Source organism: Delphinus delphis, chromosome 9 (genome assembly GCF_949987515.2).
Source record: "Delphinus delphis chromosome 9, mDelDel1.2, whole genome shotgun sequence".
Taxonomy (NCBI): Eukaryota; Metazoa; Chordata; class Mammalia; order Artiodactyla; family Delphinidae; genus Delphinus; species Delphinus delphis.
The window spans coordinates 48,487,767-48,514,219 of NC_082691.1; the positions used below are offsets into that span (position 1 = coordinate 48,487,767).

The following is a 26,453-nucleotide window of genomic DNA, read 5'->3' on the forward strand; positions in this document are numbered from 1 at the left end:
CACCCCCATCATTCATTCATATATCCATTCATTCAACAAATATTGATATTTACAGATGTTCTATAAGATCCAAAGCTCTATGGAGAGTCCCATTTCCATCACAATAAATCCTGAGATTTATAGTAACTCAAAATTTCAGCTCTAACCACTTAGAGAATGCATTATATATGCATATTTAAATGCCCAAACAAATATGTATAGCCTGAAAAGCAGCTGTAAAAGTTGATTGTATTAAGCAAGTGATTTGTAGAAGGAATATCCATTTTAAAAATATGGGTATGTAAATATAGTATTGCAATTTAGATACTGAAATACAGTAATCTACATGCATGTGTGTAGATTGTGGAACCAACATCATTACTTTATAATCACACTAAATACATATTGGAAAGAATGTAAAACACTTTTGAGGAAAACTGTCATTATTATTAACACAGTTATTACTAATGCATTATTACTAACACATACCCGTGAGACAAAAATGTGCACTTAAAATTTTGAAAAGTACACTGTTACCCAGATCTTTAGACAAATAGACCTTTAACGTGTTAAATTATAAATAACACATCTAAATCTTTATATATAAAGATATTTCTGCTATCTTCCCATTAAAAGCCAGCTTGGAAGGTCCTGAACAAAATATTCACCTCGACATGATGTATCTTCCTGACCCAAAGACCTAACACAAAGCCCAGTGAGGCACTAGCGGGAGGGAAGTTTCCTCTTCTGGTAAACCTTGGATGGAGACGCAATTTTCAGAAAACCACTAATCTGCTGGGAAGTAGCTCCATCTCTGAACCTTCTAGAGACAAGTATTTAAATCCAGTGGATTCAGCAGCCGTTCCCTGGCACTTACTAAATACAAGTAAATACAACAAATGCAAAGGTGACAAAGCCCACGTTATGGGTTGAACTGTGTCCCCCTCCCCAAATTTGTATGTTGAAATCCTAACCCCCAGTACCTCAGAATGTGACCTTATTTGGAAATAGTGTCATTGCAGATATAGTTAGTTAAGATGACGGCATGCTGGAGTAGTGCAGGCACCAAGTCCAGCATGACTAGTGCCTTTATAAAAAGGGGAGATTTAAACACAGATTCACATGCAGGGAGAATGCCATTGAAGATGAAGGTGAAGACTGGGGGATGCTTCTACAAGCTGAGAAGTGCCAAGGCTGGCCAGTAAACCACCAGAGACATAGAACAGATTCTTCCTCATAGCCCTCAGAAGGAACCAACCCTGCCAACATCTTGATCTTGGAATTCTAGCTTCCAGAACTGTGAGACATTCAATTTCTACAGTTTAAACTGTCCAGTTTATAGGACATTGTTATGGCAGCCCTAGCAAATTAATAAAGTCAGTAGCGTGCCTTACCTTCTATGATCTTATAATCTAGTAGAAGAGATAATGAGATATACAATAGTAACAACTAAAGCAGTGACGAATGCTTTACTTGTATCATCTAATTTATTTATCCGAACTTGGTACTACCCACCTAATTTTATAGGTGAGGAGACAGTAATTCCCCCCAAAGAAACTCCCAACCGTGTTGAGCTTCAAGGTTTGTCTGGTTCTGCATGTTTTGATCCGATCTGATCTTTAACCATTACGCACACTACCTCCCTACCCGCAGCTGTCATGAAACAGAAATGTCGTGGAGAAAAGCCTGAAGCACAGCAGGTGCGCTGCTCAGCTGCAGGGTAAGGAGGGGTGTGTGGAGGCTCTCAGAGGTGGACATCGCATGGTTCACTCTCCCAATTCCCGGAGGTCAGCGCATGTAACACTCAACTGAGGAGAAGTCAGGTTTCACACCCTTGAGAGCTAAACAGATGGGTTGCTTTATTTATCAAAACTATATATGCTACACCCACACTCTATTCTTATTTACCTTGTGGAATACACTCTCCTGAGACCTGACCAGCAACATTTACTACAAAGCATTGCTGTATTCCTTCAGCCAGACAGATTCGCAGCTTGCGTGGGAGCAACATTTCCAGGGAAGTAATTGGTCTGAGTTCAAGGCTGGAGTCTACCACTTGCCAGCCCCTGACTTTACATAGTTCGTAGAAACTCTCTGAGGCCTTTTTCCTCATCTGCTGAATTGGGATAATAACCCTGTCTTAAAACACAAATTTATTGTGAGAATAAACAAAAGTATTGATGTGAAATTGCTTTTTAAACCACCAGGAGAGTTGCAAACATCCATACAGAGAAACCGTCAAACAAATGTTGCCTTCGCTTGTATGTCAGAAAATATTTACTGAGCCCTTACTATGTGCCAGGTGCCAGGTGCCAGGCACAGGACAGGGAACAAGACAGACAAAAAAAAAAAAAAAATTCTGTGCTCATGTCACGGAGCTTCCATGAGTTAGGGGAGAGAAACTGCAAACAAACAAATAAACAAACATACACTGTGTCAGGTAAGTGGGATGGGGACAGAGAAAGCTGAAAAGGGACATCTGGCATGCTGATAAGGGGAGGAAGAGGTGAAATTTTAAATAAGAGTGGTCAGGAAGGGCCACACTGAGCAAAATCTTCAAGGAGTTAAGGCGTGAGCCACGGGAAGATCTTGGGGAAGCAAAACTAACAACAAATAGATTCTTCCATCTCACTCCATAGACCCAAAGGGTGGAATAGGTCAAGGTCTAAATTACTTTATTATCAGCTCGTTTGACTATGGAAAACAATTGTGCTTTTTATTAGAACCACCTAGTTTGTACATTCACATTTTCTAGTTCTTAAAACGAAGTCAGTTTCACCAAATGACTTTGGCTAGTCAGCTTTAAATAGTATCAAGCTCTCACCTTTTTCAGCTATAAGGATTTTTGTTTTAAAAAATCCTGGAAGAATCAAAAGCAACATCATGACAGAAGCGCCCCTTAGAGCTTTTAGGAAACATATTATTCTATAAGGGCCTGGCAATAAAAAGGGCTAGACTGTGATAGAAGTGTGTTAGTCTATTTTTGAAGTAGGTGGGGAAATAGCAGGTTATCTAATTCTTTAAATACAAAATACTTGCCCAGAGAGTATGTTTTCAATGAGTTCTTTTTTTTTTTCCAATGAGTTCTTAAATGAGTTCTTATAATATGTGCAAAGTCCCATAATGAGATACTGTGAATAAAAGAGAAATAAATTTAAAAAACAGTACCTGCCTTTTTAAAGTAGTTACAAACCAGTTGTAGGCATTAATTTTGAGTGGCCACAGAATTCTTTGTCTATCATCCTTTTAAAGACAGAACGTGAGTGTTTCAGTGGATTTGTTAAGGAAATAAAACACAAGAGACTGGTTTGTTTCTCTGCATACTGATATGTTTGCCTTGCTCAGCAAAGAGAGTATATTTTTCTTTAAGATTCTGGTTTCCTTTCTGGTGCAATTGGAATTACTTCTGTTGAAACCATTTTCAAAACAGTTAAATAACTTTAAAGAAAAGGATTTATGTAGAACCGCTACAGACTACTGATATATGAGTTGTGCTACTTAGTTCATACCCGGTTACATTTCCTCTGAGATTGGAGGGAAAAAAATCACCACCCATGTACAGTTTCCTGTACCAGGTACACAAGAGAAAATAAACTACTGGCAGAAGTTAATTGCCTGTCAGCCCAAGGGGCTAATTTCAAACAACAGCATCTTTTAGACATTATTTTATTTAGCACCCAAATTCTACCGTCTGCAGTTGTTGCCTTCTTTCTCTCTAGTTGGAAAAAAGTTTGCTCATCACTTCTCCTTCCTTAAGGTTTTCTCAATGTCTAAACACAAGTAATTGCATGCCTGGCAGCAATTACACATAACACACTTAGTGCAAGGCCTCACCCCTTATATGAGCTCCCAAAAGGTTAGTTTCCTCCACCAGTGAGTGGCTGAGAATGAAGTCAATGTCACCCATTGGAATACGCCACAGTCCTCTGAGTGTTGAGCTGCTCTGATGGCCTCACACATTTGAGACTTTGGAAAGGAAGTGCAGGGGACCGTTCGTCACTGTTGGCAATACAACATCAAAATCCCTTTCTGTCTTGTGGGGGGGGGTGGGATTCCCCTTGCACTACTGTTGTATTGGCGCCTTGCTGGACCCTACTTTATTCTCCTGACGTCCTGGGGAGACATTTTCCTGCTCTCCATTTCCTGGTGACCAGGACACAGGCAGGATCTGGGCAGTGTCCTAACAGGGGCTTTGCTCCTAACAGGGGCTCTGTCTCTGGAGCCAGGAGGCAAAGCTGAGGGGACAGTTAGGATTAACGAGGGGCAACATGCAGCAGTGTCTGACATCCTGGCCAGACTACTCCAGAGCTCCACGGTCTGGGTTCCCTTGGTCTTGCCCTTTTCCAAACCTGTTCCTTCTGCCTCCTGTTGATTCTGTGAGCACCAGATTTCCTTCCAATAAATCTCACTAGAGGTGGTGTCAGCACCAGATTTCCTCCCAATAAATCCCATTGGACTCGGTGCCTGTTGCTTGCAACCAGAATCCCGGGTGATATGGGGTGGCCCTCTGTGAAGAGAAGGGCTTGGGTTTTATGAGGTCAGTGGGTTCTCGCTTTCCCTGGCTCTTTCAGGGCCTGCAAAACCCCAGGATAAGAGGGTTCGAGTGCCTGGCCTGAGCCCTTGACACCGTGCTCCTGGCTTTTCACAAGGGGGCTGTGGCCTCATGGAGGACCGCTAAGTCAGGTCACGGGGAGAAGGACAGCAGGGAGCAGAGTGGGCCATTTCACTACATCCTTCTCGAAAGGGGCAAGAACAAAGCAATTACCATATGACTTCGAATCGAACAGGCCAAAGACTGTAAGATACACAATTACTTTATGCACCACTAAGAAAACTGATTACTGCTAATTAAACTATAACATACATCAATTCTAATGTGAAAAATTGTGAATGTTGAAACTGATAAAATAATTAGTGGCTTAGAAATGAATAGAACGCTAGCTTCCAAAAGATAAAAGGGATGGCAAGAACACAGAGTCAATTCCAAATCAAACTTACTACTGTGCTACTGTTGGTGAACAGACTTGGTGAGATACAAAAGCTCTTTTTTTCTTTTTTGTGTTTTAGATGTATTGCACTTAACTTACGAGCAAATGACCTAGTCACTTTTATATAAGTCTATGTATGACTATTTCAGATAGGGATTCTTTTTATAACATATTTAAAATTTTTTATAGAAAAACACAGTTAATCTCTCAAATTAAAATTTATTTTCGATTTAAAAAATAATTCACCTTAATGAAGATATTCTTTACAGTTCTGTCTTTGGCTTCGTCTTTTCTCATATCAAATGCCACTCTGGATAATATTTACATCTGTCTTCCATCATCACCCACAAATGGATGTCTCCTGCCAAGATATCCTTTCTAGGCTTCAGATTCTGTATTGTACATTCCAACATGAATGTCCCCCAGGCACCTCACACTTGACATGTTCAAAGCAGAACTCCCACCTTCCACTGAGATCTGCTCCTTTGACTACATTCTCCATCACACCTAATGGTACCACCTTACACATGGGTTCACAGTTGTATATCACAGTACCACCTTTAATTCATCTTTTCCATCAGAGCTTATGGGGTCTCTAAGTCCTCTCAATTCCTCCTCCAAAATCTGTCTTAGGGCTTCCCTGGTGGCGCAGTGGTTGAGAGTCTGCCTGCCAATGCAGGGGACACGGGTTCGAGCCCTGGTCTGGGAAGATCCCACATGCCACGGAGCAACTAGACCCGTGAGCCACAACTACTGAGCCTGCGTGTCTGGAACCTGTGCTCCACAACAAGAGAGGCCGCAACAGTGAGAGACCCGTGCACCGCGATGAAGAGTGGCCCCCACTCGCCGCAACTGGAGAAAGCCCTCGAACAGAAACGAAGACCCAACACAGCCAAAAATAATATAAATAAATAAATAAATAAAGTGTGACTAGTGTGGCTAGGGAACTGGATTTAAAAAACAAAAAAAAAAAATCTGTCTTAAATCCACCTCTGTCTTTTCTGCACTGCCCTCATCCAGGCCATTGCCATCTCTCTCCTGGAGTATTACAATAGCCTTTTGACTGTTCTTTCTACTACTGCCAGTCTTGCTCTGGATTTCTAGTAGTTTCATTTTTATTTAAAATATACACCTGTTTATCCTCTCTCCACCAAAAAAAAATTCTGTAGTTTCCTATAAATTTCAGTATAAAACCCCATAACTTCTTGTCTCTTCTACCTCAGTTTGCATTTTGGACAATGCACAATCACCCAAAATCCTAGTAGGTACATGCCTCAAAGTCAATGCACGTTATTTTTTTCTGCCTGTCCTGGTCTTCCCTCCAATGTCCAGGAGGTGATTATTACTAACTCTTTGTGACGCATCTCTGGAGCTTTAACACTTCCCCGCAAGCAGATCTGTTGACCCCTTCCATTGTTCCACACATTGACCCCTTCCACTGTTCCCCCTTGTATCCCTATGATAACACAGCCAAGACCACTTGAAATTAGGTTTCGCATTTATCTCCAGAACCAGACAAAAAGTCCCTCAAAGACCCACGCTTGTTTGTATCATCAACGTCAAGTATGAACTCTAGCAAGAGCAAGATGGGTGATTGTTCTGGAAAGGGAGTGTGAACCACACCATGTAGGACCTTGAATGACAGAACAAGTTTGGACTTCTTTCTGGAGATCAGTATCCCCCCTTTTTAATAAACATACACCTCATTTAATCCATAAATATTATTTAAATTTTCAAAAGGAATTCAAGGCACTGGAGATGCTAAATATGACTTTTGAAACCTCACTTATCTCCTTCCCAGCCAGCTCTTTATGTATATTCTAGTATATCTAAGGGGCGGTCTGACCTTTGATGAAAATTATTGCTGCCATCCAGCCCTGCAGAGAAACTGGAGGCTTTTAAAAATTCAAGAGACAAGGTCTGATTTTGTTTAAGAATATGGAGGCTGGAGGGGAGTGGGAGAGCCTGGAATGAGGGGGACAGTTAGAAGGTAAGCTATAGCCATAATCCAAGAAACAGATGATAAGAATTTGGCTTCAGTTGCCGGTAGGCGTGATGAATCGTACTGTGAATGTAGACATGTGTTTGTACAGCAGACAGCGAGGGCTCCCGTACAGAACTCACTCAAGTCACCTTATCCTTGGACCAGCTTCATGTACAGTTTGCCAATTTCACCAAGAGTGCAAGGAGAGGCACCCTCCCGATACGTATCACGGCGGCCAAAATAAAGTATAGCATGCACCACTGAATGCTTACACAAACCAAGGTGAGCGCCTCCGTACTTCAAAAATATGCGGCAAAGACATATTTTGTGGGATTTTCAGTAAGCACTTTGTTAAATATACTACATGCTAATATTTAAAAAAACCTTCACTTTCTGGTCTAGAAAAATCTGGCCAGAGTAAAGAAAACATACATTTCTCATCGTACAGAGCACTCCTGTTAACACTCTAGGCCACATCAGTTCTCTCCTAAGGCTCTAACATGACAGTACTTGGAAAGTTTACTTCCTGATGGAATGTCACACAAGGCATTGCAAATGGGAGGAAATGAAAGAAAATATTCAAAACAAGAGAGGAAGCCAGAGAATGGTACTTTTTAGCAGCTGTTTCTGAAACTTGTAACTGTGCTGATATATAATGTGTGTGCAGTAAATGTGTGCTGAATTGAGTTGATGTGGATTAGTCAGCTTGCGTGGAAGGACAGAGACCAGGAAGGGAATGCCCTTCTAGAGATGTCCAGGCAGGAGCCCATGGATAACTTCAGCATTTGATGTTTGTGGATGGGAAGATGTGATTGATCTCTATTTCCATAAATTTTCCTCCTTAAAAACCATCAATGGCTCCCTATTTCCTAGAGCATCTCAACATTTAAGGCCAATTACTAGCTGACTTCAATTAATTCTCCAGCACTGCCCAGAGCAGAATAGTCCTTAGCTCACCTGTGTATGAAATAGGCCAAATTTGTTGCCAGAAACCACCCCCCGCATCTTTCCTCCCTTTATTCTTTTATATTTTCCAGGTCCCCATCTCCTAAGCTTTCTCAGGAAGTCATGGAGCTTTCAGCCGTGATCAGTTGAGTGAACTAATTCATACTAATGGATTAGAGAATGGTAACCCCAATAAATTAATGGTGCAGGAGCTGGGAGGAAGATTTTCAAACAGCCAAGTCACTCCTCAAATCGGTCCTCTGTTCTGCATCCTTGGAAGCAGAACCATCATTGCACAACTCCAGAAAGAGCACTCCCATTGTACTCTAAGTTAATAGGGACTCCTTGACTTGTACAGGGCACGGGTTCTATATTCTATATCTAGGTTTATTTGTATAGAGGCATAAACACACACACACACACACACACATTTTGGGCAATAATTCAAAACACTAGAAAATGCAATTCTTGTCTGCTTGGAGAGGGAGAAGGAACTCCTAACTTTCTTTTCCAGACTTAAATCCCTTTTGCTGCCTACTTTTAATTTTGGACAATCCCATACCCTTCTCTTTGTTTCCTCTATCACTTCTTCAAATGTGCAATTTTGCACTTCCTCTCAGTGGGAGTATGGCTTGTGAAAAAGAACACTGGGGTCACAGGGACAGGGATGTCATCATACCTAACTTTCAGCAGCAACTATAGATATGTCCCAGAAAAAAGTAAATCTCAAGGACTCCAGGTACTAAAATGTCTGCTGTGTTATTCTAGCTAGTAAAAACAGAGTAAAATAAGTAGAAACCATTTAGAAACATTATTTTGCTTGTAAAGAGACTGTTCATAAGGAAAACATGGTACCTTTCATCTTTAAGCCTGTCAACTCTGACATTTAATGTCAGAGCAGTCATCACATCCACCACCGCACATAGATGTCATCCCACTATTACATGTTCTCTAAGTGACTCAGTTATACACACACACACACACACACACACACACACACACACATTCTTTTTCATATTCTTTTCCATTATAGTTTATCCCAGGACATTGAATATGGTTCCCTGTGCTACACAATAGGACCTTGTTGTCCATCCATTCTATATGTAATAGGTTGCATGTACTAACCCCAATCTCCCAGTCTATCCCTCCCCCTCCCGCCCTCCCAACCACAAGTCTCTTCTCTATGTGAGTCTGTTTCTGCATTCTTTTTGTTAACAAGGGAATCAAATCTTGTTAATTCTACCTCTTTGTATCCCCTTCACTTGCACAACTGCCTCTGTCCTCTCCATTTTTCTCCCTCCTTCTCTTTGGTAAAGGCACCATGGTTGTTCATGTGGCTTACTGTCAGGTCTCCTAGCTAGCATTCTTACCTCCAGCTGCTCTCTATGCCTACCCTTGACAGTGTATGACACTCTACACTGTCAGATTAATGCTCTAAAAACAGAACTCTGCTCATATAAATTTCCCAGTGAAAGCCCTTGATAGTTTCCATGACATGCAGAATAAAAGCTGGATTCCTTGGCCTAGTCTCCAAGTCTTCCAGGGTCTGACTCCAACGTGTGTTTCCTGCTGAATTGCCTCTACCATGTTAACCGCCTCTCACCCCTGTCAGTACACACACTCCAGTCAGCTGACACTGACACTGTGATTGCTGCACAAACTACCACATTCTATCTGTCCTTTGGTTCATGTTGTTCCCTCAGGCAGACTCTTTCCCTCCCTTCCCTTTACAAAATACGAGCACCTAATACGTGTCAAGCACTATTCCAGGTGCTGGAATTAGAGCAGTGAACAAAGCAGACAAAACCTCCTGTCTTCATGGCACTTGCATTCTAGTGGTGGAGACAGAAAATTGACAAGATAGACCAGTAAAGTCTACAGTACGTTAGAGAGCTGCAAGTGCTAAAGAGAAAAGCAACACAGGGAGGTGGTGGGTATCACAATTTTACATAGGTAGCTGGGAGGTCCTTACTGAGAGGTGGCATTTGAAGAAAAGACTCAAGGAACTCAGAGGTCAAGCTACATGGATAGCTGGAGAAAGCATTCTAGGTAGAGGAAGCAAAAGCACAAGGGCAGGATTTTGCCTGGAATATTCAAGGCCTTGAATACGTTTGTATCTTCCCCGCATGTAAAATCCATCTACACTTCAACCCAGTTCCTCAAATCTCTCCTGTTCACCCTTGTTGTAAGGGATTTCTTCCTCATTTAACCCTTCATAGCACTTGAGTCTGTCTTAACAACTTTCTCTATCCAATCAAAGAACTATCATGTTTAAAAGTATGACATTTATCATGCTCTACTTTATGTATATGTTTTTATGTTAAGCAAAGCACATCCCTGTACATGTCTGAGCTTTCTTCTCCATCCAAAATTCTGATTTTTGGGATTAGGATGCATTAATTATTCCTATTTATTTGCCCCAATATGGGTGTTAAGTAAATATTCTTGGCTGTTTTAAATGTTAATAATGTCATTTCCCCAGTGTTCTAAAAAGCACATTTTCTCAGTGGTTTCTCCAGTGTTTTAACTGGATCACAAATCTCTTCACTCAATTTCACATTTTAAGGTTCCTGTCCTTGATCACTAGGTCTCATCATCATTGCCAGCAACTCTTCTCTAAACTTACCCAGCGAGTCCCTACAGTCACTGTGAGGCTCATGGTCCTTTACTTTGTTTGGTGTCCTGATCACTGGTCACTAGGTATTTGCTCACTACCTAATGTATGCTCAGATCTGTTCTAGGCATCATGGAAAAACAACAGTTAACAATTCACTGAATCATATATGCCAAGCTTTGTGGTAAAGGTTTTATTCCATTAGCTTATTTAATACTCCTAACAACTCGTGTATAGAGTTCTCTCTATACATGAGGCTTAGAAAAGAAGATGGTCAACAAGGTTAGAGCTAGAGGAAGAACAGAGTCAAGATTCAAACTCATGTTTTCCAACTCCCAAACTTCCTTAACTTGCTGCTAACTTGAAGCAAACAGTATAAAGGAAGAAAAGGGAACTGCAATGCATGTTGTGGCTCTGACCGCCCAGAACCCACCAAGTCACATCTTTGACTAACAGTCTCTCTATTCTTCTTTGGTGGACCCATCCCTCCCCAGTCTCAGCTAAGCAAATCCTTCCTAAGATTTAGAGGAACACTTTGTATCTGAGGCAGTGACCAATGAGACTGAATCTCAGTATTTCTCTTTGGACTATCAGCAGAGTGACCATAACATCTACTGTCCAAATTGGGATACTTCTCAGAGGGAATGGCGGTACAATTACTATTTAAGCAGGACTGGCAGGTGTAAACGAGGACAGTCTGGGCAATCCAGGATGTGTGGTCACCCCTACCACAAGGAAGTGGACTTCTCTGTTATACTGCACTGTGACTGTTCTAGCCAAAACAGGACACGTGGTTACTCTAACCATCAAGGAAGTGGACTCCTCTCCTCCATTGGATTGGGTGTCATACTAACAATGGAACCAAAGCTGTCCTGGCTCCCCATATGGAACTTGAAAAGAATCAATAAATAAAGCATGGGGACTTCCCTGGCGGTCCCGTGGTTAAGACTCTGTGCTTCCACTGCAGGGGACACAGCAAGCTGTGTAGCGCAGCCAAATAAATAAATAAATAAAGCATGGCCAAGAGATGGATAGTGGTAACAGTTTGAAACCTAAATTGAACAGTAGCTGAAGCCAGCATGTCCCTAGAATCTAGGGCCTAGATTTATCTTCATTAAGAGCCAACAAACATTTTTTCAGCTTAAGTAATTTGGGGTTGGTTTCTCTATCACTGGCAACCAAAAAAGTATGATTGGTCAGGAACTAGTAACTACTGACTACCTACTTTGTAGGTACTCTCTATTTCTCTTCATGATCTCTTTTAGCATGCACACTAGCCTGCAAGGTAGCATAGGGTTAAATGCATGAGTCCTGCTGCCATGCTGCTCAAGTTCAGATCCTGTTCCTACCATTTAGTAGTAACCTTGGACTACTTACTTAACCCCTTGTGCCTCAGTTTTCTCATCTACTGATTACAAATTGTCCTCCTTGGTTAATGATGATTCTTTCATGGCTTAAGACACTTAAAGAACATTTTATTATTATTGACGAGGAAACTGAGACTCAAAGAGGTTAAATAAGTTTCTGAAAGTCAGACAGCTACTAAATTATAAAGGCAGATTTTTTAACCCAAGTTTTTTGACGTAACAAATTCCATTCTGTTTCAACTGTGTCTACACTGTCCCAGTTGCTTGGACTAAGCTGTGAAGGATGGAGATGTCTCAATGGGTTTGGAGGTAAGAATAAGCATAGCCAGTGGAGAGGAAACGTCGTGGAAGAGGCAAAGCAGTTCTGGAGCACAGTTGCCACCCATATTCATTCACACAGACCCCAGCTTCTCTTGCCTATCCCAGTTTCAGTATTGTTTTCGCACAGTGAGTGGGTTGCTTCACAATCCATGTGTAGATTCAGAAGTGTTCCCACCTACTGCAGGGAGGTCTACTTGAACAATCTCGTTTCCTCCAGTACGAGACTATGCCTACAGGATGTGCCCTGCTCCATCTCTTACTAAATGGGCTACTCTGCCCTTTGCCAACACTGCTTCAACTGAGCTAGCTTTCTAGCTTTTCCTGATCTTGCCAAGAACTCTCATATCCCATAGCTTTTATACTTGCTGTACCCTCTACCTGCAATACTCTTTATCCAAATATTCACATGTCTTTCTCATGATTTTCTTAGAGTCCCTGTTCAAATGTCACATCGACTGTGAGGGCTTTCCTATGCAACCTACATAACAGAGCAACATGCCTCAGCCCATTCTGAACTGGCACACGGCACTTGTTTTCTCCTTATCCTAAGTTTTAAAAAACATCATAGCACTGATAACTATCTGATTTAGTACATTTATTTATGTATGTATTTATTGTATGTCTCCTACTACTTAGCACGGAAATTCTACAATGTCGGTGACTGTGTCTCTTCTTTGCTCTATACAAAGCACTTAGAAAATAGCTGGGTAGGTGGTAGGCGGCAATAAATACGTGTTGGACCATAAGATGACTGAATGCACAAAAGGACAGCAAGGCAGCACTGCATGTGTTGGCAGAGTGATGGCAGTCCCTGTAATGGAAATCAGGGACCCCCCCTCCCCCGACCTTGTTATGGATGCTTACATCCCCACAGATCTGGTTCCCTGAAATGAGAATTTTCTATCTCTTTAGCACTTTCATTCTCTAGAAGATGAAAAACGGATCTTCTGAGTGCTCTTTGCTGACTTCCATTTCAGCATTTTCTCGTTCTGGTGTCCCACCCCCACCCCCGAGAGAACTGATATATTTTCCATCTGGAAATACATCAAAATTCATCACAGTCCAATTCTCAGGGAAGATCATTAGCACATTTGTTTGCTTTTATCCTGGCATTAACAACTCTATTTGGGGCTAAATTATTTCCCCTGGTTTCAACATCAAGTTTTCCCATTGGCTCAAATACGAAGTCCCTTGTCTGTCAATGTAATAATTTTCTATTAATTATGAAAGAAGAAAGCTAGCAGTTTGAGAGTCTTAAGGGAGGCATTTGCCTAATCCAAGAAACTGATTTTTCCAGTTACTTGGACTAAGTACAACTCTCAGTTGTGGTCAGATTCACAGATTTCAAAGTGCCCCTTGTTTTTACTTTCTGGTCAGTCTAGACAGACATGGTTCATTCCTTCATTTTTCAAGCTGTTGAAACATCAAGTTGGTCAAAAGAATCTGAATCTCTCGAGAATGAACTGAGCAGCACTTCACCAGAGACTTCATAACTTTCTATTGAATATCCCTTCAAACAGAAGAACCAACTCAGTGGTACTAGGAGAGATTTCACTTCAAAGGCTCAATGTGAGTGTGAGATTGAAAGTGTGACAACAAAAATAATGACCATTATTGTCCTATCCAGAATGGAAAAATAGTCTAGTGTTTAGGACATGCAGTCCTGAATTTTTTTGCCTGTTCTCAGCTATTTCAGTTTCATCTGGGTGTCCTCACCCAACCTAAACTGCCCCCTTTAATAATAATGCTTCTATTCGTTACAATTGGGCACATGCTCTTGAGAAGCTACCACGTGCAAGGCATAAGCTCCATCTTATGGGGCCACAGAAATGAATCAAGAGAGATGCTTGAACTCAAGGGTCCGGCATTTGGGCAGGGAAATGGCCACTGTATGTAAATATCTATATCAGAAGAGAGAATGCTTGGAGATCTGCTCTGGGAATTCCACAGGGGTAAAGTTATTCTCGAGGGAGAGTATGGGCAGGGAGAGACGAAAGGGAAGCAGCTTTTTCAAGGAGTTTAATTTGAGCTGGGTCTTGAGGAGTGGTGAGGTCTTCACAAGGATATAGAGATGGGAATGCAGAGTATCATTCCGGAAGAAGAAAGAGCATGTATGAGTACAGAACAATGGAAAGATGGGCACAATGGCAGGAAGTTCAGTAGAGGAAGTAATGGAAAAACCTTAAATACCAGGATAAGTACCAGGATAAGTAGAGTCACACACATTTGCTATTTGATTCTCAAATTGATTCTCAGCTCTGTTGAGAAGCAGCATTGTGAATTCACGTTGCTTTAACTCATGTCAAAAGAGGCTTTTTAAGGATCCCTGGGTACTTAGCAGTGTCATGACTCAAGCGAACAATTTTCCCATCAGAAATTTTGCAGCAGGTAAATTACCTACATATGTTCCCCAGAGATAGCATAGGGAAAACATGGTCTTATTCATGACCATTTGCTATACGATAGGTGAAAGATAGGTTAGTTCCTTGAAGATTTATTTTCTCATCTGTAAAGCAGCGATGCTCATTTCTGTGCTACTTATATAACAAAGTTGTCGTGTGGAACAATGATATAATGGAGATAGAGATGTTTTGTCAGTGGTAAAGGGCCATTCATTACATGTTAGTTATTAAGGTAGGGTAATTGTAGTAATAATTACAGCTTCTCGATGGCACAAAAATGTGTGAGGTAGGAAGAAGGTTATGAAACAGAAAAAAGAAGGGCGACATTCCAGTTAGGGCTCATCATAGAAACAAAGGGCGGGAAAGATCCACAGAGACAGTTATCGCTGGGTTGTGGCAGAATTGGGGGATGCGTGTAAAGCAGCGAGCACAGTTCAAATAACAGAATACAAAATAAGGGCTCAAGTTGCCAAGGCTCTAAGTCTTGTTGACACTAGACAGACAGCACATGTAAGCTACGGATCATTAAGCATTTAGGTGGAGTCGGTGCTTACTGCAGGCATGATCTTGGCTTTAAAGGACAGGTAAGAGTGTGATGGGTAGGGGAAAGGGTGTTAGCATCTATATTATTTAGGTTAGGTGTTCTGGGCTCCCACTGCACCCTGTACTTCCATCTTTAAGGGTACATAAACATGGGAGCATTAAATTAAGTTCTCTCTGAACTACCAGCTCTCTGTCTAATAATTCACCCATAAAGGGACTCCTTACTTGTGTGTTGAATCAGGCTAGGTACATGATGGAGGGTGTAAAGTCCGGAGATAATGAGCACACATTCAAGGGTAAGGGAAGAAAAGCCATGTGAGAAGGGAGCAAGGGACAAGAATGGTGGCAAGGCTGGAAGATATGTGATAGATACCTTGGAAGCGAGGCTAAGGCCTTGAATTTTGATGGAGCAGAGAGAACAGGATAACAAATTGAAAATAAGTAATGTATGGTAGCCATGTACTGGACATGCTACTGCTTCAGCCCTAGCTGTAATGCAGTCGTCAGGTGGACCAACCAGGGGGGAAGAACCAAAACCATGACCACCACGATTCGATCATGGTATTCCAGTGAAATCGATTTTTCCACCACACATGCCAATCCCTACTCCTGTCCTCGGTCACTGTTGAGGCAGCCTCAAGGTTTTAAAACATTACCTCCTATTACACAGGAAAAGTTTGTCTCCATCTTCTGCCATTCCGTTTTATTCCTAGAGCTTTCACATTAACTCAGACTCATAAAATCATACAGCTGAAAAGATCCATAAAGACAGCTATGGAAGTATTGTGAGATTTAAGGACGGTGTGTGTAAACCACATAGCACGATGCTCAGAGAACTAGATTAAGAAAACAGGTAAGTAGAAATTTCTTCTCTTCCTCCTCTTCCTTTTCCCCCTCCTCCTTCTCCTCCCTCCTAACGATCTAGTGTAGTCTTTTCACCTAACGGATGCGCTATTGCCATCCATATAGTCGAAATCTCCCTAAGTTCACACAGCCAGCTAATGGCCAGGCTTGGATTAGAATACGGATTTGCTGGCTCTCTTCCCATTGCTCTCCCCACACCTCATGTTGTGGCAGCAAGACTGTCCCAGAGACAAAGAAAAGCCCCAGTTCCAACTAGACTTGAAGGAGAAATGTGTTTCAGCAGCGGATTATCTGACATGCCCTCAGCAAGCTTCACCTGTCAAGATGGCTACTACCTCATTTATTTATTCCATTTCTCAACTCCAAATCTCTCTTTCTGAATGAAGTCATTAAATTATGCAAAGTCATCAAAGCACCCTGTGGCTTCTGGCCAAGCCACTGCGGGCCATCCAACCCTCCCTCCTAGGGCCCATGCATGGCAGAGGGCAGTCTGCTAGCACAACTATGGGCCATCAAAATTCGAAGGTTCTTTTCGGGACAGGCTAATTAGACCAAATCACTCCAACAGGTCTAGACGGTGCCGAACGGAGTTCAGTAGCTGGATCAGAGCCTACTGTGCTCCCACGGGCTTGGCCGCTCCTATCCACTTGCAAAGGCACGTCCTTCCCTTCTTTGCAGTGTTGAGTGTTGGCCTTTTAAGGCAAAGTGAAACCTCCTGGACACACATTATCTGCAGCTGTAGGGAACAACTAAGAAAAAGGATATTTCATGCTGATATGCTTGGAACACCTCAAGTGGCTATCACTGTTTTACCTCCCCTTTACATCGAAGCAAGCCAATCAAGTTGACAAACTGAGTTTTCAATACACTTAAGAGGGAAACCAGAATAAAGAAGGCCGGTGGGAACTTTTCTACCCCCCCCTTTCCTATGGTGTTAGTTCAGCCCTTCCAGACTGCTGCTGAAGTGATTATTGGGACATGAATACTGGGACATATCATCTCCCTGCTTAAAATCCCAGTATCTCCTCATTCCCCACACAGGATAAAGGCCAAACTCCCTAGCCTGGCATATACAATCTCCTGTGGTTTAACCCTTGCTAGTTTGCTCTCCTTATATCACACCACTCCCCTCGTGCAGGCTATATTCCAACCGTTTAATCTAGGTGCACTTGCCCCCAGGAGGCAGTATATTAGAATGGTTAGGAGCACAAGCTCTGAACTGAGGTTGGACTGCGTGGACTCAGGGTTGCTGCGCTGCGTAAGTCCCGAAAGACACTCTGCACACTGTTGCTAACATTAATTGACACTCACTAAATGCTAGGCATAGTTTTCCTGGTGGTCATCTCATTTCAACCTTATAATAACCTACCAAGTAAGTACTGTTATCAGCCCTCCTTTAAGATGTGAGGAAGCCAAGGCCTAGAGAAGTTGAGTCCAAGCAAGTTCATGCAATTGGTAAACAAGAGAAATGGGATATAAACCAGGTCGAATTTAATTTCAGAACTCAAGGTTTGAACCAGGCCATCATGCTGTTTCATTGTTCTCTCCCCCAAACCTCTCTTCTTCCTGGATTCTCTTATCTTTGGGATTGAGGACCAGCCACTGAGCCACCTTAGCTAGAAGCCTGAGATCCATCAGAAACGTCCCTTCTGTGTCAGGTTCCTATCTCCAATCAGCTGATAGATTTGATCTGCTTAATCTCTAAAAGATCTCCTCCCCCCACTCCCCATTAACCATGCCTTGATTTCGGTCCCTATTAATTTCCTCCTGAATTACTGCTGCTGCCTCCTAACTGGACTCTCTGTTGCTGGTCTGAGGTCTACAATGTTGCTGAAAGGAGCTGCCAAAAGGCCCTGTCCTGCCCCTGCTAAAATTCTGCCAGTGCGTCTCCACCGTGGCTTCAGGTTCAGCACCCAAAGCCCTGCAGGTTGTGGTATGTACTCTCTCACTTCACTTTACATTCCTGCCCCATAGGATCTCTTTGCCCAGGCATTCAGAGCCTCTCATAGTTCTCCATATTGTGTGGCTTCACCTGTCTGAATCTTCATACACATCGCTCCTTCTGCCTGGGGTGTCCTTGTTCACTTCTTCTTCCAGTTAACTCCTATTCATCCTTCAAAACATAGCTTCATAGCTTCAACTTCACCTCCTCTAGAATGCTTCCCCTGATACCTGATGTAGCTGCTTCTCCTCTGTGTAGAGCAACTTAGCCATGTATTATTTGTAATTGATGATTGTATGTCTGCCTCAATTATGCTCTAAACTCCTAAAGGAGAGTAATCACGTTTTATTTGTCTCTGATTGCCAATGCTTGGTCAAATGCCTGGCACATAGTAAATCCTCAATAAAGATTTCTGCATGTTGAATTAACAGACAAGTCTTTTACGGTACATTTTAGGACAGCGTCAATATTAATTTCTACTCATGTGTTTTTAATATGATTTATCTTCAGGTTCTCTATATGGCAAGAACTGTCATTGATCAGCTTAGAAAATTTATGTCTAGAGAAAAGAGTTTGATTGCTTTGTTTAGAACTCAACTGTGTCTCATACAAGTGAGTGCTTATACAACATAAACTTTTTGGTTATGACATAATGTATACATTCCTTAATCATTTTCCCAGAGACTCCTAGAAGAAAGTTACTGAATCTTACTGAGAAATGGCGGCACATCTGGAATCCTATGAGTGTCTCCATATGGTAGTGGTTCTCAACTCAGGGTGTTTTTGCCCACTGCCCGCCTCCCCCCCCCCCCCCCGCCCCCAGCCCAGGAGACATTTGGCAATGTCTGGAGATGTTTCTGGTTGTTATCACATCTGGGGTCAGTTGCTACTGGAACCTGGTAGACAGAGGCCAGGGATGCTGCTAAACATCCTGCAATGCATAGGACAGCCCCCCACTGCAAAGGCTTAATCAATCCAAAATGCCAGTAACGTCGAGGTTGAAAAACTCTGGTTTATGGTATCCAGATCCACTCACTCTTTGAAGATATCCATCTGCAATTGTGATGAACTGGGTAACACTCAGACTACACTTCTTTCTCCCAGTAGAAGCTCTCATGATTGGTGATATTTGATGTGGGTGTGAATGTGGCTTAGAGACCAAGGCCAGAAGGATGAGTTCTATGATCTTGAGGATGGAGAACTTCACTTCTTTCAGCACCTACTCCTCTATGTGTCCTTTCCCGTAAATTCCATGATTAGCAAAACATTTTGTTGCTCAAAATGAGCCTCCAGCTCCTGACTGCTACAACCAGATGAAAGCTTCAGGCTGCAAGAGTCATTTCCCCATTCTGACACCTCCGGTTCATGCAAGGTAGTGGGCAGAGAGAAGACCCACATGTTTGCAAGGTTTCAGCTTCCTCCTTTCTTGGAGTGATAGGGCCCCCAGTCAAGAACTCCCAGACAAGACCCGAGCCCCCACGAGTGGGAGCTTCTGGATAATGAATAACTCTGAAATCCTGAATCAATGAGTAAGCAGCAGCAGACAATAAACAGCTTGAACAATTAATTCTTTGGGGAAAGAGTACTGATTTTAGGGGGACTTCTGTGAATCAAAGAAATAAAGGAGTGGGGTGAGGCAAACAGATTGCACTGAGATTCACATTCCAAGTACCAGGTTTTAGGAAGTTGCCACCGTTCTGAAAATCTAAGCAGCAACTCCCAACTTCTTCTGACACTAGAAAGTTTTACAAAAAGGTCCAATGAATACTGCCTAACTGCTGGCAGTAACATTTCATGCAGTAATTGTTTTAGCCTTGTTTCATAGTATTTACAATCATTTGTCCATTAAATCATCTCTAATGCAAACCAATATTATCATTTTAGAGGTAAGGAATAGCAATAACCCAGAATAAGGGTTTTTCTGGTTATGTAACAAGTCATTGACCTAGCTGGAACTTAAACTCAATCCATCCAGGACTACGGAACAACTAGATGAAGAAAATGTCAAGGTAGTAATTTGGTAGCACACTGAATGAACTAAATGACTGAGCTGCTCATTAACATGTGTGTCTTAATAGCATCTTGTAGTTCCAATAGCCAATTAAATGTGTACTCTTATTGAGCATTCACTGTGCAAGTTGAGGAAGATAAAGGTGGCTGAATATAACTCCTTTCCTTGGAGAACTCGGGGTGCAGTCAGAGAAGCTAGCAAATAAGCACTTAATGCTACATATTATTTACTTAGCAACTCAACATGCATGTGCCATGCCTGTTGCCACATGCATGGTCTTTCTGCCGAGTGCACTGAGGTGTGACCAGGTACTCAGGGATGGAACTAGGACAAGGCTGAGGATCCTCTTGTTATAAGGTATCAGCTCACATCACAGAGAAATGTATCCTTTGTGCTGAGATACAGTCATGTATCTCCTTTTTCAATTCAAATGCTGTAATACTTTTCAAATAGTAGTGACTGTTCCCAGCTAAAGCACAAATCTTCCCAACTTGGCCAAGTGTAATAAACAAGCACCGCATTACTCTCGGTAACAGGCACCCGCTCCCCTTCTTCTGGTCTAAGCTCCCTGAGATAGAGACGGTTATACAAAAAATGGAGCTAGATTTATAGAAAAGAGCATTCAGCACTAACATCCTTAACACACATTGAAGAGTGAATGAGAAAACTACTACAGATTATGTTCACAGTTACGCCAAATAATTACATATTTAATATATTTTTTACTCTGAATTGAGCTTTTGCTCCTTTCATTTAAGCTAGTCCTGTCTGAAATTCTTAGATGAACTGTGTTTCCAAAGGCGAAACTTTTCATACATCTTTGCTTCTTAACTCTGTGTGGTGAAGGGCCAGTTTCTTTTGTGTGTGTGTGGTACGCGGGCGTCTCACTGTTGTGGCCTCTCCCGTTGCGGAGCACAGGCTCCGGACGCGCAGGCTCAGCGGCCATGGCTCACAGGCCCAGCCGCTCCGCGGCACGTGGGATCTTCCCGGACCAGGGCACGAACCCTGCATCGGCAGGCGGACTCTCAACCACTGCGCCACCAGGGAAGCCCGGGCCAGTTTCTTTTTTAAAAATTTCTATTCTGTCGCAGACCGATCTTTTCATAAAATACAATCAAGATGAATGACTGGATGTCGCAGCAATGCTGAATCCTTACAAAAATGTCTAAATGCATATTCTCAGTTTCTCTCCCTCCCTCACTGTAGATTGATAACTAACAGTTTGTGGACTAGACCCTCTGGGAAGCACATGTTACAAGGCACTGATATATAGATATTCAAAGACATTTAAGACAGCAAAGAAAGTAATTATCCATGAATCTTTAACAGGAAGATACAAAATCAGAACATGCGAGATGGAAACATGCTTAAATTGTAGCATCCGGCTCTTACTGCCTATATCTTTTAAGTATCTGATCAATGTAAAGGTGTCGAATGGCTAGAGACCAAGAGACATTCTACAAACACCATCTACACCAGCACTGGCCAAGAGAGATTTCTGTGGTGATGGAAATGTCCTGTCTGTGCTGTCCAGTGCAGTAGCCCCGAGCCCCACGTGGCTATCGGGCACTTGGAGTAAGGTTACTGAAAATGGAGGAACTGGATTTGAAACTGTATTTAATTATTTTAAGTTTAAACAGCCTCATGTGGCTAGTGACTCCCAGTCTGGACAGCGTGTACGTGTAGCTGACTTTTAAATGACCAATTTTTAAAAAGAGGTGGCATGAAAAATATGAAAAGAGTGGAACTGCTTCTTTCTAGAAGGATGACGCATCTGAATCCACAAGCCCTACCACTCCCTCCCCCCTAATCAGCTGCTCCCTTCTAGCCCTCAATGTTCTGGCCCTATGACTGCCTTGGAGTTCATGTTTTCTTTCCGCACCCACAGTGCTCTTGCCCTCTTGCCAGCCAGAGAAGTGAATGGTGACCAGAGAGCATGTGAACCCCTTTTCTTTGCAGTAGCTCAAATTAATGGGCTCTCTGCTGCTCTCAAGACAGTCAAGGCCGCCTGGCCGAAGTGTTGAACCTAGGTGTTTGTGCTTGCACAGAATTAAGTCACAAGTAAAGCACTTATGTCTGATGGCAGATTTATAAGAGGAAAAACTCAGCAGGAATAAAGAGTTGGAGACCCCAGCCACAGGCTTTTCATAAACTTTGCCTTGATTTAGTGGCTCAAACAACCAGCAAGAAAGGCAAACTGCAGAGGTAATCCTATCATCTTTTCTCCAACCAGCACTACTCCATCTTCTTGGCTTCCTCACGCTGCTAACGTGAATTCAAATCATCTGTGTTTAAAGTTAAACTCGGTGATTGACAGTTCTTTATAGTCTCAGTCCTATTGAAGATTATTCTAGATATCTATCAGTTATTACTACAAGCACAGTATGATATTCAATGCCGACAGTGAAAATTGTTTTTAACAGTGTAATGTCTGATCTGTTTTGAAAGCGATTTTAAAATAAAGAACTAACCATAACCAGGTGGTGAAAATCCAAACATGTTTCTTTTTTCTTTTTCTTTCTTTTTTTTTTTTTTTTGCCTTTTTTTTTTGGATAGGGGCAAGGCAATGGGGAAAGAAGAGAAAGTAAAACACATACTGCAAGAAGCTGTTCCACTAACGTAAAAAGAGACAAAAGTATTTCACTTTAGTTTTGCAGCATTTATTGCTTAAAAAAAAAAGATATATAAAATTGAACAAAATACTCACAGCCACTAAAACTTTTGGGATTTTATTTCTAAAAGATGTTAGAGTCACTTGTAAAAACTGCCATTGCCCAAGAGATTAGGAAAATGTATTGTAACATGTGAAGATCTGTGTGAAAGGACACTTGTCTGCTTTGTTCTCTGCAGTGTTCTCAAAGCTAGAACAGCCAGGCACATGGTACGTGCAAATATTTGCAGAATGAATGCATGAACTTGTAAAGACATGGACCAACTGCTATAATTCATGCTAGTGCTTAACAAAGGCCATTGGCTGCTCTGACCAGCACAATTCTGCCCCGTGGAGACCAGAGTAGTTTTGCGGCCAGGTTTTAAACAGAGCTCTGCTGGACGAGCAGACCCTGAAGGTATGATGTGATCAATCATTTCGTAAGCTTGCGCTCTGAACTCAACCACACACCTCAGCAAGGCCAAAACTGAAGAAAGGGCAACACGATGACTAAAAGAAGGACTGAGGAGGAAGGACGGGAAAGAGAAATAGGGCTGCAAAGTGGAAATACACTGAAATGTTGGTTTTTTTCTTTAAAGCTTATTATGTAGCATCTACAAATTTTATATCTCCATTTACATAAAAAGGTTTTTTCCCTGGTAGAGAAATAACATAGCATTTGCTTCAAAACAGGCTGCTAGGGAGAGAGCACTGAGCGGGGTAGTGCGTACCCCTGGGCTTGCGGAAGGTTTTCAGCTAGAATCTCCAGGTCAGGACATAGAAAGAGATTACTCAGGTTTTGCTAGTAAAGTGGGGATAAAAGGAGTGGAGGAGGGGACATCTAGGGATCCGGGCTTGAATGCACGTCTTCATCTTGATGAGGCATCTCTTGTTGCTGAGCTCCCAGTGGCATTTTCAAGATTCCTCTAATCACTAGTTGTCACTCTCCGCCATTAGTGAAGGAAGGGAGTTGCAAAGGGGAGGAAAATATAAGCTAAAAAAATCTACCACCTTATGTCAGAAGTGATAAATGCATTTACAGCGATTGGGAACAAATCTGAGAGTCAGAAGGATGAAAAGATTCCATCATGAGGTAAAGAACATAAGTGGGCGATCTGGGGGCAAACTGGCCTTAAAACAGCTAGAATGGGGAAGGAGGAAAGGAGACAAGGAAAGAGAGAAATGGGAGATGAAAGGAAAGATGAAAAGGAGGGAGGAAACAGTAAGAAAGATTCTTATGCTCTATTATCAGACTCACTCAGTTGGAGCACAGAGCACCATTTCAGAATCAAATAGGTGACCAATTCCAATACCCTGTTTGTCAATTTGCTTTTTTTTTTTTTTTCCAATTTCAAATAACGAAACATAAATGATTCTGAGGGAAACTGAAAGGAATATGTTCCATGAGGCTGTGGAGAAACACAGAGAAACATACACAGAAAAAAAGCATCAGGGTGGGGTCCTTCCTGACCTCCGCTCGGTGTAGTCTCCAAGGCGAGAAGCATGAAAGCACGTACACAAGGAACCCTTCAGAACTGCAACTCTTTGCTGCACGAACCCACAACACAGAGAAAATCTGCTGTGTAGGCGTGCAGTCGATACTGCCATGTCACGGAAAGATTTTCCTTCTCATTTTGTGAGCTGGAGGCATTTGAAAAGTGGGTAAAGCATGAGCTTAAGACTGTGTCGTAAGAAAAGATATGTTAAACCTAACCTCTAATAAAAAGGTTATATTGGATGCATTGTTTAAAACTGTAAAAGACAAGTACTGGTAGTGAGGAAAAGGAAAAAGAAAAACAAAACAAAAAACCTCGCGGGTTCCAAGCAAACTTTCAAAAGCCAAATTCAGAGAAAACTACCCCATATTGATCCTCAGTTGGACCACCCCCTGGTTTTATCATAACTGTAAAAACATAAGCATCGCTGCCTCTCCCATAGCACATCTTAATTAGCCTTTGTAAATACTGTCCATGACCTTTAAAGCCTTAACAGTTTTGTGAGAGGAAAGCCAAGGCTATGTTAAGGACGAGATGGAGAGAAGTCATGTTTTCTTCACCACAGATTTGGGGCGGGCTCTGGGGGGAGAGCTGGAGCCTCACTGAAGAAATATCAAATATGCTGCTTAGCAAAAAAAAAAAATCAATTTCAATTATATCACAAAACTTCTGGAACTGGTGCTGTCTACTGAGCAGAAAATAATGATAACAGTAAAGTGCTAGTTATGAAAACTTTAAAAGGTATAATCATTGTCACCAAAAAACACTGGCCTATTTTATTCAACCCCGTTCATTCTTAGCTCCATAGACCATTTTATTTTGAAGAGTTATGAGACAAGGCTCAGGGAGAGAAAGACTAGAAGAAACAGTGATGCTTTGCAACAGGTAATGAATTTTTCACATACCCCGAGGTAGAGGCGATTTGAACCTTTATTGTGTCACGATTATTCTATATTGGGTTAACTGTTATGGCCTTTATTGCTGGCCATTTTTTTTTTGGTTTGCTTTTGTTTTGGTTTCTAGGCTGAACTGGTCCTGATTTTCACTTCTGTTTGATGGGTGTAGCTGCATTGGTACCCTTCCCAACTGACCAAAGCCTTGCTTCTTTATCCTTCACTTGTCTCTTCATCTGAGTCTGACCTGTTGACTCTCTGGTCATGACTCTTAATTCAGTTTTGCCAAAATCTGCTGTGACAGCTGCAGATGTCAGAACAGAACAATAATAAAGGAAACTCATGGCTCATCATTCTTTACTGGCAACATAAGCTGCTTATTTATATAAGACTCAATGGCACATATTGAACAGGTACATCAAGAAGCATTTTCATTGATTTTCCCGCACGAAAGTATATTTTTGGTCAAAAGAATTAGATGTGGATAAGTTAATGCAAATCCATTCATGTTCACGGGAAAAAAACAAGTAAGCAAATGAAACCAAACACCAAAAAAAAAAAACCCAAAGTGAACCAAAGCAAAACAAAACTTTCAAAATATGCCTGAAAAGGGTGAGGAGTAACATCTTCATATTCTAAGGATGGCAAGTGTTTACCATTATATGTCCCTAATGCTCTTTTAATAAGCATCCTTGTAGAAATATAAAAGTCTCACAGGACTCTTACGTTTTCTAAGCAACCATTTTCCCCATTTCCTTTATGGGACACTTCTTTCTATGACAGAAATAGCAAGTTGCCTAGGAGTGTGATAAACATTTGCCAAGGGGGAAAAAAAAGGAAAGAATTCAAAGTGAGCACATCTAAAAATCAAGGATTTCTAACACGCCAGTTAAAGTATTTTGTAGAAAAGATTAGTGAAAAAAGAAAAGAAAGGTGAGAGATTAATGGCAAACCAGTCCAAGGCCCTTTATTAATCCTCAGGCCAAAAGAAAACTAACAGGTGCACTGTTTGTGGATTTATAGAAGACATCTGTCCATCTGGATTTCCACTATTCAGGTCCACTTTGGTTAGGATGGATGCAGGTTTTTAAAAGAGGAGGGTATTTATGTCAACTGAAAAAACTACATCTCCATCTCTTACACTTACCTGCTAATTATAGTTCCTGGCAGTAGTATAGAACAAGAACAAAAACCTCTTAAATCCTCTCTGGTGAGAGCTCCATGCTAAATGACTTTCATCTTGGCATTTAAAGGAAATCCAGTCAGGCTAGTGAACAGACCTCATCAACCAGTTCTAACAATTCCACGGAATTTGCTTTTCCCTTTTCCAACAATCTTAAGAATTTTTCTTGCAGGAAAGCAGTTCCTCATTAAAAGCCAGCCACTCTTGGGAGTCAGGCTTAAGTTAATGGCCATTGAAAGCCAAACATTCAAATGTGCAGTAAATTAGCTTT

General features: G+C 41.8%; 1 protein-coding gene across 15 annotated transcripts in view; it reads right to left on the reverse strand.

Moving 5' to 3' along the window:
* Window positions 1-26,453, reverse strand: part of DYNC1I1 (dynein cytoplasmic 1 intermediate chain 1) — a 526,791-nt gene that overhangs the window by 141,951 nt on the left and 358,387 nt on the right. The window lies entirely within an intron of this gene.